The sequence below is a fragment of the Elephas maximus genome, chromosome 17, assembly GCF_024166365.1.
Source record: "Elephas maximus indicus isolate mEleMax1 chromosome 17, mEleMax1 primary haplotype, whole genome shotgun sequence".
In the NCBI taxonomy this organism is placed as follows: domain Eukaryota; kingdom Metazoa; phylum Chordata; class Mammalia; order Proboscidea; family Elephantidae; genus Elephas; species Elephas maximus.
Genome location: NC_064835.1, coordinates 63,808,035 through 63,822,349, shown reverse-complemented (window position 1 = coordinate 63,822,349; position 14,315 = coordinate 63,808,035).

Below are 14,315 nucleotides of genomic sequence, written 5' to 3'. Positions count from 1 at the left end.
TTGAAGGCTTGACAATTGGGATCCAGGAAGAAAAAAGAAAGCCATGACAGAGAACCCAGAGCTTTTGTCGAAGGTAAAACACAGATATGAAAGATGGGGGATGTGGTTGGGTAGCTCCAGGAGAATTTGCCTTCATGTTTTTTGTTGTTAAAAACTGCTTCCGCCACCCTCATCCCAAGCTGCAAAAATCCCACAGATCTCAGAAATTGCAGGATTGTTGATTTTTAAAATGGGCACTGTTCATTGTCACATGGGCTGAGTCAGACAAGCTGGAGTCCAGCCTCCTCTCCCCAGGGCTCCTGGGATCCCCTTCCCTACCCCCCATGCTAGGGAAGCCTCCTCAGAGAGGTTACTTCTATTTCAACCTGTCTAGTCAGCTTCTCTGTAGGGATATGATTGGAACAGGGATAGGGTGGACCTCTCCCTGCCAATCAGAGTTCTGCCCTACACCTGAACTGAGAGGATGGATGGATGGAGAAGGATGGACTGGCAAGGCAGTTTGGGGCCTGAAGCAGAGGACACAGGTGGCATTGGGCTGCTTGTCCCAAAGGTTTCCATTCTTTGGGGACAGAGGGAAGGGCAGCAACCTCAGTTACCAGCCTCAGATGGAGACCAACAAGTCTGGAGAGGAAAAATACCCCCTTATCCAGAGCATGCAGACAATGCCTGAAACAAGTCCACCTCTACCCTGCCTTCCCATTCTCAGCTGGGTTTTGTAGAAGCCATTCAGCAGGTAGACGAGCCAACTGACTGGCAGCCTTGCCCAGAGACCTTGGAGAGCAGAGCTAATCTGAGAAGCTAGTTGGCAGAACTCCTCACCCCCATGTCCAAAATGCTACCAAATCACTTCCTCTTGGATGAGACCATGGCTCCCGCTGACTCCTCAGAAGGAGGAGATGAAGAGGTGGAGCAGGGAGGCTGTGTGGTTTCCCACCTGAACATCTTCCACCACCTTTCTTTTCACACCTACACCACTATACTCCACCCCAGCTCCCAGTTAACCTGGATCCCTAGTTTTCTCCCTAGACATCGAGTGGCCAAAGGTAAAAGAAACAATTCCCAGTAAGATGCCCCCAGTTCAGACTTGTCTGATAACCCCGCCTATTCTAGCACTTGCCTGAGATCCATCCAGGGTTTTACCTGGTCCCCACTATCAAGGCCTGACCACTGTAGGGGCACCAAGAGGTTCTTGGGAGGACTTTAGCCCCTCTAACACATTCTCTCCATCAGCATCTCCACCCAAACTCTACCCTCGCTCTTCAAGCTCAGCTTCAAAGTCCCTGCAACCAGATTGCTACTCTCAAACTCCTTCCCTTTGGAAAATCTGGAGTGCCTCTGACTCTCTCTTTTCATTTTTCCCTCCATTGGTTTCACGCTTTCCTTAGACTACTACTATTCCAATGTATTCATTTCTTCATACTTGCAAACGGGCAGAGTGGCTCAGTAGCTTAGAACAAGGGGCTCCGAAGTCAATTAGGCCTATGCGAAAATCTGCTCTGCCACTTAATAACTTGGGCAATACACTTTACCTATACGAGCCTCAGTGCTTCTCCTGTACTGTAAATGGATTAGAAGAGAATGAGAGTTGAGGCAGGGAGACTTGTTAGGAGACTATGGTGATAACTCAGGTAATAATAATATTATAACAAAATAGCTAACACTTATTTAGCACTTCCTACATGGTGCGGCTGAATAATACCGAATAGACCATGGAATGCCAAAAGAACGAACGAATCCGTCTTTGAAGAAGTACAACCATTATGCTTCTTAGATGCAAAGATGGTAAGACTACATGTCACATATTTTGGACATGTTATCAGCAGGGATCAGTCCCTGGAGAAGGATGTCATGCTTGGTAAAGTAGAGGGTCAAAGAGAAAGAGGAAGACTCTCAGGGAGATGGATTGACACAGATGCTGCAACAATGGGCTCAAGCATAACAATGATTGTGAGGATGGCGCAGGACCCAGCAGCGTTTCATTCCTGTTGTACATAGGGTTGCTATGAGTCGGAACTGACTTGACAGCACCTAATAACAACGTATGCCAGACAATTTTAAAAGCACTTCACATGTGAGATTTCATTTGATCAAAACAACAACCCAGTGAGGTAGACACTATTATCCTACCTTACAGAGGGAGAATCTGAGGTACCAAGTGGTTAAGCAATTTGCCCAAATGAATCTTGCTGCACGTTTGCACTTTGGGGTTATATTTAATCTCCTCTAGAATTCAAACCCAGGCAATCTGGACTAGAGCCCGAGCTGTTGGCCAACATGCTAAGGGCTGAACCAAGTTAATACCAGTGAGATGATGAAAAGTAGGCAGGTTTTAGAAAGAGTTAGAATCAAAAATATTCGACAGATTTGGCAACTGATTAGACATGTGGGGATGAGGGATAGGCTAGTCAGGGTTTCAGGTTGGGTAACTGGGTGCATGGTGGTGATATCTACTGAGGTGGAGAACTCAGGAGAAGGATCAGGTTTTGGGGACAAGATGATGAGCTTGGTTTTGGTCATGGCAGTTCCACATGTTTAAGGGATATTCAGGTGGAGCTGTCTGGTGGGCTGTAAAATAGAGAGGTCTGGAGCCCAGAAAAGAGACCTGGGCTGGAGAGAGATTTGCACATTGTTTGCATTCAGATAATGATAATGGAAGACATGGGAGTAGAGAAGCCTGCGTAGAAAGAGAAGCGGGCCTAGAAACAGCCCCAAGAAACACCAACATTCAGGGCACAAGAAGAGGAAAAGGAGCCTGGGAAAAAGGGAACTCTTCTCTTGCCCAAAGGTGCAAACAACTTTGTGCTCAGCTACTAGCTGAAAGGTTGGTGGTTTGAACCCACCTAATGGCACTGTGGAAGAAAGGCCTGGAGATCTTTTTCTGTAAATATTACAGCCAAGAAAACCCTATGGAGCTCAGTTCTACTCTGTAACAAATGTTGCCATGTATCAGGTTTGGTTTGGTTTGGTTTGTTTGTCTCTCACCCAACATACACCTCCTAGTTAACCTCACTTGAGACTGAATATTCTTTTTGTTTCCCCTTAGCATTTAGATTCTTGGGGTTCTCAAGGAACTCAGAGGTCAGCAATATCAGCCCCTACCCAGTGTAGGGACACACACATACACAAAATTTCTTGACTGACCCATGGGTTCCCATTAATAGGATTTTTTATCCAGCTGCCTTTTTAGCAGTTTTACTTGTATGTAAAACCATATATTACACTGAGGCTTTGTACCATATTATACAGTGGCATACACACTTCTAACTGAAGCCTTGGTGGTGCAATGGTTAACAGCTTGGCTGCTAACCAAAAAGTCAGTAGTTCAAATCCACCAGCGGCTCCTTGGAAACCCTAGGGGGCAGTTCTACTTGTCCTACAGAGTTGCTGTGAGTCAGGGCTGGCAATGGGTTTTTTGGTTTACACACTTTTAGGGATACCTAAAATTGAATTATAATGTTGGCAAAGACCAGAAGAATGAACAAATCTGTCTTGGAAGAACAGCCAGAATGCTCCTTAGAAACAAGGATGGCAAGACTTCATCTCATATGCTTTGGACATGGTATCAGAAGGGACCAGTCCGTGGAGAAGAACATCATGCTTGGTAGAGGGTGAGTAAAGAAGAAGACCCTTAACGATTGACACAGTGGCTGACACAGTGGATTGACACAGTGGCTGCAACGACGTGCTCTAGCATAACCTATGGCGCAGGACCCAGCATTGTTTCATTCTGTTGTACATAGGGTCACTGTGATTCGAAACAGACTCAACAGCACCTAACAACAACAACAACAGGGATACCCCCTATGTGGGTATGGGTCTTGTCTACCTGCAGACAGAACACATCCAGACTGCATCCCTTTAGTCAGGGTAGAATTTCTCCATTCAACTATGTCCTCCATCAGCCTGTGAGTCCCTGGAAACCACAACCTGGCTCTGTGGCCTTCTACTGTATGCTCAGAGCTGAGACAGGAAGGCAACCTCTGCGGACTGGGGTGAGCGAAGATCCGGTGAGGCCAGAGAGAAGACCCAAAACCTACTAGATGGAGTGGTCACACATAAATCCCATGTTGGAATGGGGTGTGCAGAAAGAGTGGGAAGAAATCCAGGCAATGAATAGAGAGGAATGGAACCCTTCGCTCCTCTGCTTTCTTGAACCACTGTGTGAGAGCCCACGTGGTGCAGGATTAGAGGGGGTGCAGAGGAATCCTTCGCAGCTAAGGCCAGCGGGCCTGGAGGAAGGCAGGGAGAGAAGGGCAGGAGATGCATGAGGCGGAGGAGGATGGAGGTGCTTAGGCAAGGACCCTACATTGTCATGCCAGTTACTACAGCGCCACTTCACCAAATTTCCAGACAAGTCTTTTTAGATAGCCCTGAGGGGAGACAAGCCCTCAGGGACAGGTGACAATTGTGAAGAAGATAACCGGGAAAAACTGTCAATGGAGACCAAATGAGCAGGGGAATGTTCATGATGCTTCCTCTCTGGGTGCATGCACATATCCTTATTCTCACTGTGTTCACACCTGGTCACAGAGAAGCACACGTTCTCTTCCTACCTTATTGCACATGCCAGCCCCCCTTCCCGTTCTCCATGAGGCTCAGGAGTGGAACTCCATGGCCCTGGAGGCTCTTGCTTGGCAAGAGGAGGGCTACCCACCATTCTCAGCACCCTTAATACCCAGGCCTGCTGGGGATGGGGCAGGCTTTTCAGAGAAAGCTACACTGATGCAAACAGGACCCCACATGGCCCTCTGCCGGGGTCCCAGAAATGGGCTTTCAGCTCTGCTCAGCCTCTGGGATCCCTCCACTAGTATCCAGTTCACATGGGGCCATGGTTAGCTTGGGGGAAGTAAGATTAACTCTTGTAGGGGATGGGCTGCCCAAAGCCCAGAGCCCATCACTGATCTCTTAGGATTCTGTTAGAAGAATTTCTTCCACCCTTCCTATCCCTGTTTCTGCCTCTGCCTCCTTTCTTTCAGGCACCCCAGGGCAGCTATAGTACTTGAGTATAAAATAACCTGTCCACAGCTTTAGGGGCATCTAGAAAGGAGACAGTTGGACCTGAGATCCCTCCTAGTCCAAATCAACCCTGGCCAAGTGGCAGTGGAATGAGTTAAAAAAAAAAAAAAAAGTACAGGCCACAAAATCAGACAGACCTGGTTTCAGTCATTGTTCTGTCACGTCCCAGCTGGATAGTCTTGGCCAAGTCACTTCATCTCTCTGAGGCTCAATTTTCTCATAAAATTGGGGAGAATAATTGCTGGGCAATTGGCAGTTGTGAGGATTTTTTTTTTTTTATGATGCATATAAAATACTTGGCACAGTGCCAGGCACATAGCAGGGGCGGACTTATGGTGAAGCTGAAGCTTCCGGCCCCTCATTTCTAGAGGCTCCTTCCAAAGTCCTGGGAGGGGCCCTGGCACTTCGACACTTTGAATTTTCTGAAAGAGGTTCCCCTAAATATTACAAGCTTCAGGCTTCATGAATCTTGGGACTTGAAGGTAGTTTTCTCCCAGATCCTGCCCCACCATCCTTAATCCTCTCAATGTCTCTTCCATGCCAGTATGGCCATCAGGGCTAAAATGAGCCCCCAGCAAGGAAGGCCTCAGCTCAGATGCAGGGCCTAAATGAGATCACCTTCCATGTGCAGGTGGCCCTAGGACTGGTCTCCTTCCTGAACTGGGCTTCATCTACTCTTCCCCACTGTCTGCTCACAGCAGCTAATCCAACCCAGGAACCCTATTAAATGCAGTCCCTGGGATTCTCAGAAGTTGTGGCTGACTCTGGGCATTGTATACCAGTCCGAGCAGGCGCTTTGCTCCAGAAAGTATGAACTCCTAGAGAAATCAGTTCTAGGGCTGTGCTAGGCAACACAGGGGCTCAGGAATGGGCCTTCAGGAAAACAAAGGCAACTTGGCTGGTTTCTCGATTAGCACCCGTTTCCCTAAGGAGCCTTGGAGGGAGTGGGGACACAGGGCTCCCTCCTCAGTGTCTGGGAGATGGATGGGGCTGATTTTTTTCCATGATGCCTCCCCATAAATCTGATTTGGCCCCTCATCTGTCTAGGCCAGTCTCCATGGAGGTGTGTGGTAGTGATGAATGGGCTGCCTGACTAATGTGACGGGGGTTGGCAGGGACTTGGGGAGGGGCTCTTCTCTGATGGATGGTTCTCATGAGGGCATATTGCATTAGGCACCCATAATGCAATCAGCAGGGCCATTACGATACCAATTTGTTACTCCTCCTCACCAGGGTGGGGCAGTGGCGCTGGAAGATTAAGGAGGATGTCAGGACTTTGGAGGTACCTGGGGGGATTTTGGGAGGGGGCAAGATTTCCCTGTTGGTAGCTTTTACTAGGGAGGTGATATGGAGCCAAAGAAAGTGAAAGCTGGGAAGGGAAGAGAGAAGAAATGAGACCCAGAGAGAAGGTGTAGACTGTCCAAGCCCACTTCTGGAACCAGAGCGAAGAGTTGGAAATCAGAGCTCAAGTCACCTGTTTTCTGTGCCAGGGTAACCTGGACCAGAGGAGGAAGTGGGATCAGAAGGAGAGAGTCAACTATACTCTGACCTCTGTGTTGCTGAATGCCCTCACACCCCTCAAAAGGTCTACTGAGATGGGTGAAGCCAATGCCTACTTCTATTAAAAAAGGAGGTGGTCTATGGTGGGTTAATACACTGGCCCCAGAAGGCACCCACCCTTTTCCCATCCCACCTATCCACATTAGTTCTGCTGTTTTTACCTTTCACCTGTAATTTTAAAAAAGTCTCCTGGACACTATACTGTCTCCAGTCTTTCCTTATCCTCTAGGTCACCAGAGGGATCTTTTAAAACAAAGTATTCTTTCCTGCTGAAAAGCTGTCAGCAGCTCCCTGTCATCCTCAGGATCGGAGACCCAGTGCCCCAGGCCTGCCCTCTTCTCCGAGCTGCAGCCCTGGGGTTGCCTCCCACTCACCCAGCCTCTTCCGTGGTCCAAGCAGACTTTGACACTTTTATATTGCTAAGTCTTTTATTTGGACTGCAGGGGCAGGAAATTGATACTCATTCTCCACGGTTCATGGATATTTCAGCAGGACAGGGCTCACTCTTATTTCCTTTTCCCCTTCAGTCCCCATTCCTGCTCTTGATCCCCTACCCCCACCCCAAACACACACTACCCTGTGTTGGTATATATGCCTGGTCGTGTATATCTATCTTTAAAAATGCGGCCATCATATGTATGTATGTATGTATTTTTAATTTATATAAATGATCTTGTATTATAGATCTCATTTGTTTCTGATTTTTTTTAATTAACACCTTTTTAGATCTAGTCATGTTGCTTTTTGTACTTCTAGTTTGTTACTTCTGACTGCTATAAAATATTTCAGAATATGTACCTACCACATTTTACCATAGCAACAGACACCTAGATCGCCTCCAACTCCCTGTTACAACAAACAGTGTACACTGAGCATTGTTGTACATGGACCTATGTGTGAGGGTCTCTGTGTGTTTAACCATGAGTGAGATTACAGGGTCCTAGCCTATGTGCATGCTTCAACTGACTAAGCTCTGCTGGGTGGCTCTCCAGGGAGGCTGCACTAGTCCACACTAACTAGCAATGCACAAAGTTGCCCGGCTCCCCTCATCCTTAGCAACCCTTGCATTGTTGCACTTTCTAGTTTTGACAGTCTGATGGGTATACAGTAACCTAAGCCTTTACGTATACCAGTTACTACTGCTTTTAATGTCCTTTCTTTTATTGTTCCCTTTCAGACCCTTCTGCTTTAAATATCGCGTCATTGCCTCATAAACTACTACTTACCTTTAAAATCCCAGTTCAAATATCATATTCTTTGTAAGGTTTTCCAGTTTGCCTCCCCTTCCTTGGCACTCCAGAGCATTCTGTGTATACCATCCCAGAACTAATCATATTGCTGTAATTTTTTCTTTCTTTCTCACTCATACACCACGGCCTAACTTGACAGTTAAGGCAGATATAGGCCCGGCCTAATGGAAACATGGGTGAGGGAGAAGGCGAGAGGGAAGGGGTGGGATGGGTTGTATAGGTGGGAGCTGGGAAGTCAGGCAATACATTATATGCCCCTTTCTCTTGATGGATTAAGAAGATTTCAAGTATAGAAGCTGTGTCTTCTTTATGGTTCCAGTGTCTATGCTCTCAATAAGTATTTTCTGAATAAATCCTCTTATATACTCTAGAACTGTGCTCACCTCTTTTATCTCAAGCAAATTTATTCTTGCCGTGTCTAAATGTTTCCTCCTTTCTGCCTATAACCAAGCCAATATACCCCTTAGCCTAAAAGGACTTTCCCTTAGCACCAATGAGCCTCTGGACGGACATCTCACAAAGGGTGGGATGTGATGGAAAGAGCATGACAGTTAGAATTAAAAGACCTTGGGGAAGTCACTTAACCTTTCTGAGTCTCAGTTTATGATCTGTACATTGGAGATAGGTTAGTTGTGCGGATTACATTAGCCATGTGACAACACCTTATGTCCAATCTTTCTCTGTCCTTTCCTTCATCAAGCTACTAAAAGATATCTTCTACACATGTCCAGGGGTGAATTCCTCATCTTCCCTAAAACCAGTCCTCCTCTGGACATTTTTCTTTCTAGCAACTCTTTCATTTTCCCAGTAAACCAAGGGGAGAGTAGTTTGACACCTCTACCTCCCTGGAATACTTAATCTGACTAGTTAACCAAAAGCCTATTGATTCACCTTCCTTGTTGATTCTTGAAAATACCCTTCATCTCCATCCCCAGTTCCACTGTCTGCAGAGTAGAGGAATCTTCAGGTTAGATAAGAGATTGCTTAGAGGTAGTACATACAAATTAGGTCTGCTAGTAACCTATATTTTTAGCTTACTTCCCATGCTAACCCCCTTCCCCCATCTACACTCATCTGATGGTTTACAGAGATCAGAAACCATCAATAATCGATCCTCTAGCTACCACCCCTGCCCCAGATGAAGTTAGTTTTGTGGGTTATGCCAAGGAACAGATAAGTCTTCATACACCAAAGCAAAGAGGAAAAAAATACAAGATTTATCAAAAAAGTATTCCTGCACACCAAAACAAAATCTTTTGAAGACAGCACAAAACATTTAAGTCCAGACAAATCTTACTTATGAATATTTATGCAAAAATCCTAAATCACATACTAGCAAATAAAATCCAAAGTTCATCAAAATAATCAGACACCATGACCAAGTGGGACTGAATCCATGAGTGAACCAAGAAATCCTGCAACATTAGGGCTTTACTGTATTAATAGGCAAAGGAAAAGAAGAAAAGATTACTCTTGTCAATGCTGAAAAAAAGCAGTTGATAAAATTCAACACTAATTTCTTATAAACACAAGAAGCTAGGAAGAGAAGAAAATTCCTTTACTTGGTAAACTCAAAGCAAACACTATAATTAACAACTAAGCATTAGAAGCCCTTCAATTAAAGTAAGGAAAGAGACAAATTCTCACCACGATTGCCTGGTGGACTTAGCCATGCAACCAGGAAAAATCAGAAATACGAGAAAAAATTAAAAGTATAAATATTAGTGATAGTTCTTTGACAGCTTTCTCAACTTCTTTCATGATTACTGACCCTTTAGCAGCAGCTCTGGTAGTACAGTGGTTAAGTGCTCAGCCGCTAACTGAAAGATTAGTGGTTCAAACCTACCAGCTGCTCCACAGGAAAGAGATGTGGCAGTCTGCTTCTGTAAGGATTTACAGCCTTGGAAACCCTGTGAGGCAGTTCTACTCTGTCCTATAGGGTTGGAAACGACTTGATGGCAGTAGGTTTTTGTTTTTTATTGACCATTTTGGGGTTTCTTTTCTTCTATGTCTATTTTGGTAATATTTATTTTTCTAGAAGCATCACCCATCTTCATTTAGGTTTACAGATTTATTTCCATAAAATTACATAGTGTATTCTCAACATTATTTACATTTAAATTATTAAAGTTATTTTATTTAAATTATTATTTAAATTTCCTCAGGTCCGTGGTTATTTCTGTTTTCTGATTCCTAATTTTGTTTAGGAATCAGAAAAGTATTTGTACAATTTTTTGCCTTGTTTGTCCTTGATTAGAGGTGTCTAGTGATTTGTCTATGTCAAACCTTTCCCCACCCATAACTAGCACTTTAATTTAGAAAGAAAAGGATATTGTCATTACCTACAGATATCATGATGGTCTACAATAGAAATCACCTGAAAATCTATTAGATCTAATTAATAGTAATCTGTTAGATCTAATAAGCCTATTAGGTCTAATGTAAGTCATTATACACAATAACTTGTTCAGATACATGACAAACATATAATCAATAGCTTTCATATCTGTTAGCAATAATAAATTTGAAAATGCAATTAAAAAATATATGTTATATTCATGAATAACGTACAAAACGTACGGGAAGAAACCATAAAACTTTATGAAATACATAAAAGAAGGCCTAAATAGAGACTTACCATGTTGGGAGGTCAATTTCTCCCAAAGCGAATAAAGTCAACGTAATCCAATCAAAATCCCCATGGGATTTTTAAAATGAAACTTGACAAATTAATTCTAAAGCTCATCTGCAAGAATAAACATATAAGAACAGCCAGAAAATTTTTGAAAAAGATCAGTGATGGGGGACTTTCCCTACTAGATATCAAAACATATTTTAAGGTTACAAAAATTAAAATAGTATCATGTTGGCACTGAGATAGACAGACCAGTAATAACAGAGTCTAGAATTAGGCTCATGCATTGAAAATCAGTAGGGAAAATACTAAAAATAAAAGGTGTTTAGGACCTTCAGATACCCATTCGAGGGGGAAAAAGGGTTAGATTTGCATCTTATGTAACTCAAAAACAAAATCCAGATAGTTTGAATATCTACATCTAAAACCGTACTAAAATATTTTTGTTATCTGGGGATGGGGTGTGGGGAGGGGAGGTGGAAAAGCTTTTCTAGGCAAAATGCAGAACTCTGGTACTTATGAGAAGAGACTAACAGATTTAACTGCACGAAATTTCAAAAGTCTGTATGATGAAAGCTACCATAAACAAAAAATTAAAATAGGTTAAAAGTGGACAATGGGTTAACAATTCTGAAGATGTTTACTAGGTTTGAATAAACAAGTAAATGGCTGGTAAATGGTAGAAGTCAAGTTTCTCATTATCAAAGGGGGAATTTACAGATAAGCAATAAATAAAGGCTAGAATGATCCCTGTGGTACTGGGTTAGAGTTGGAGACATCAGTATAAACTCATGTTTTACACACACACATTTATGTATATTTGTGTATATACACAACACACACATATAGTCACACACAGAGATTCAGAAGTGAAGATATGAGTGCATACATGGGATATTATATGTAATATCTTATCTAGCTTGTCTTTTGAGAGGGCCTATTGGGTTTTTTAAATGCAATGACACCCTAGTAACAACAAGCACACCCAAAACCCAGACCTTGGTTTTTAAATACCATTCTCTGGTAAAAGGAACCAGAGCTCGATGGATAAATGGCTAATTCCAAGGCTGAGTCAGGGAAAGTACAAGACGAGCTTGGAGCATTTTGTAGTACCATAAAGCAAAGAAGTGTTCAAAAAACAAAAGGATGCAGGTACGTCAGAGGCGCAAAGGAGCCAACCTGAAAGAGCTCCCAATGACCAAATCTGGAATAATTTGAGCAACAAAATAAATAAGCAACATATTGGATTATAATCCAAATTATAAAATAAATACACAAAAGATAAACATATAGATCAATGGAATAAAACTGAGAGTTCAGAAATAAACCCATATATCTGTGGTCAATTGATTTTCAGTGAGACTGCCAAGACCATCCATTCACTAGGGAAAGAACAGCGTTTTCAATGAATGGTGCTGGGTCAACTGTATAGCCACATGCAAAGAATGAATGTGGACCCCTACCTTATATATACACAAAAATTAATTCAAACTGGATCTAAGAGCCAAAACTATAAAACTCTTAGAAGAAAACAAATCTGTGGATCTTCATGACCTTCATGACAATGGTGTAAATGCATCATAATTAAGCAATGGCTATATAATTTTTTTTTTATAGACATGACACCAAAAGTACAAACAACAGAAGAAAAAAATGGCTAAACTTGGACTTCAATAAATTAAAAACTTTGTGCATCAAAAAACACTGACAAAAAAGTGAAAAGACCCACAGAAGGAGAGAAAATATTTGCAAATCATGTATCTGATCAGGGTCTAGCATCCAGAATATATAAAGAACTCTTACAAGTCAGTAATAAAATGACAAACAACCCAATTTAAAATGGGCACAGGATTTGAATAGACATCTCTCCAAAAATGATACATGCAGGTGGCTAATGAGCACATGAAAAGATTCTCAACATCATTTGTCCTTAGGAAAATGCAAATAAAGATTTCAATGAGATACCGCTTCACACCCACTAAACCAAAACTCCAAACCCACTTGCCATTGAGTCATTTCTGACTCGTAGTGATCCTATAGGACACAGTAGAACTGCGGCACAGGGTTTCCAAGGAGCGGCTGGTGGATTCCAGCTGCCGACCTTTAGACTAACAGGTGAGGGCTTACCCACCGCTCCACCAGAACTCCTCACATAAAAAAAAAAAAAAATAGGATAGCTATAATTAAAGAATTAAAAAAAAGGGAATAACAAGTGTTGGCAAGGATGTGGAGAAACTGGAACCTTCATATACTGCTGGTGGAAATGTAAAATGGTGCAGCTGCTTTGGAAAACAGTTTGGCAATTCCTCAAAAAGCTAAACATAGAGTTACCATATGATTCAGTAATTCCAATCCTAGTTACATCCCCAAAAGAATTGAAAACATACGTTCCTACAAAAACTTGTATATGAATGTTCGTATCAGCATTATTCACAAGAGCCGAAAAGTAAACAACCCAAAAGCCCATCAACTGATGAGTGGATAAACAAAATGTCATATATCCATGCAATGGAATATTACTCCACCATAAAAAAGGGATGAAGTATGGATACCTGCTACAACATGGACGGACCTTGAAAATATTATGCTAAGATAAAAGAGCAAGTCACAAAAGACCACATATTATATGATCTCATTTATATGAAATGTTCAGAATAAGCAAATCTATAGCAATACGAATGGAAACCCTGGTGGTGCAGTGGTTAAGTGCTACAGCTGCTAACTAAGAGGTCAGCAGTTCGAATCCGCCAAGCGCTCCTTGGAAACTCTATGGGGCAGTTCTACTCTGTCCTATAGGGTCGCTGTGAGTCAGAATCGACTCGACGGCAGTGGGTCTTTTTTGGGTTTTATAGAGATAGAAAGCAGGTTAGTGGTAGCCAGGGGATAGGGAAATTGAGAATGATCGCTAATAAGCATGGAGTTTCTTTTTGGCGTGATGAGGAATGTTCTAAAATCAAACAGTAGTGATGATTGTGCCACATTGTGAATATACTAAAAAACACTGAATTCTACACTTTGAAATAAGGAATTTCATGTGGTGTGAATTACATCTCAATAAAAAATTGCAAATTACAAAAAAAGATAGACTAAAATAGGTGCAAAAAATACATGTGAGTGCCTACTGATATAAATAAATGATTTAACAAATAAATAAATGTGAGGAAACAAACAAATCTTCCATACAGAAGAATCCCAAATAATTTATCCAGACACCCTCTCCTGGAGGTGAAGCTCAAACCCCACCCCTCCCTGCCACCACCTTAAGTGTGGGCTGCACTTAGTAACTTGCTTCTAACAAATAGAATATGGAAAAGAAAAAATAGGAAATTTATAGTGGAGAAACCTACCTTGACTAAATGAGGAAGTCTCACATCACCAATAATGTCTCTTGATATATAATGAGGAGGGCACCTCACCTCGGTGATACTCTTTCAAATAACGTATAACCCCATTCTAATCATGAGAAAAGGATCAAAAGCCAAAAAGCCAAAGCCACTGCCGTCGAGTCAATTCCGACTCATAGCGACCCTGTAGGACAGAGTAGAACTGCCCCATAGAGTATCCAAGGAGCACCTGGTGGATTTGAACGGCTGACCTTTTGTTGGCAGCCGTAGCACTTTACTATTATGCCACCGGGGTTTCTGAGAAAAGCATCAGACAAACCAAAATTGAAGGACATTCTACAAATACCTAACCGGTTCCTCACAGAACTGTCAAGGTCACACAAAACAAGGAAAGACTGAGAAACTGTCACAGACCAGAGGAGACTAAGAAGACATGACAGCTAAAGGCAATGTGGTATCCTAGATGGGATCTTGGAACAGAAAGAAAACATTAATGGAAAATCCAGTAAA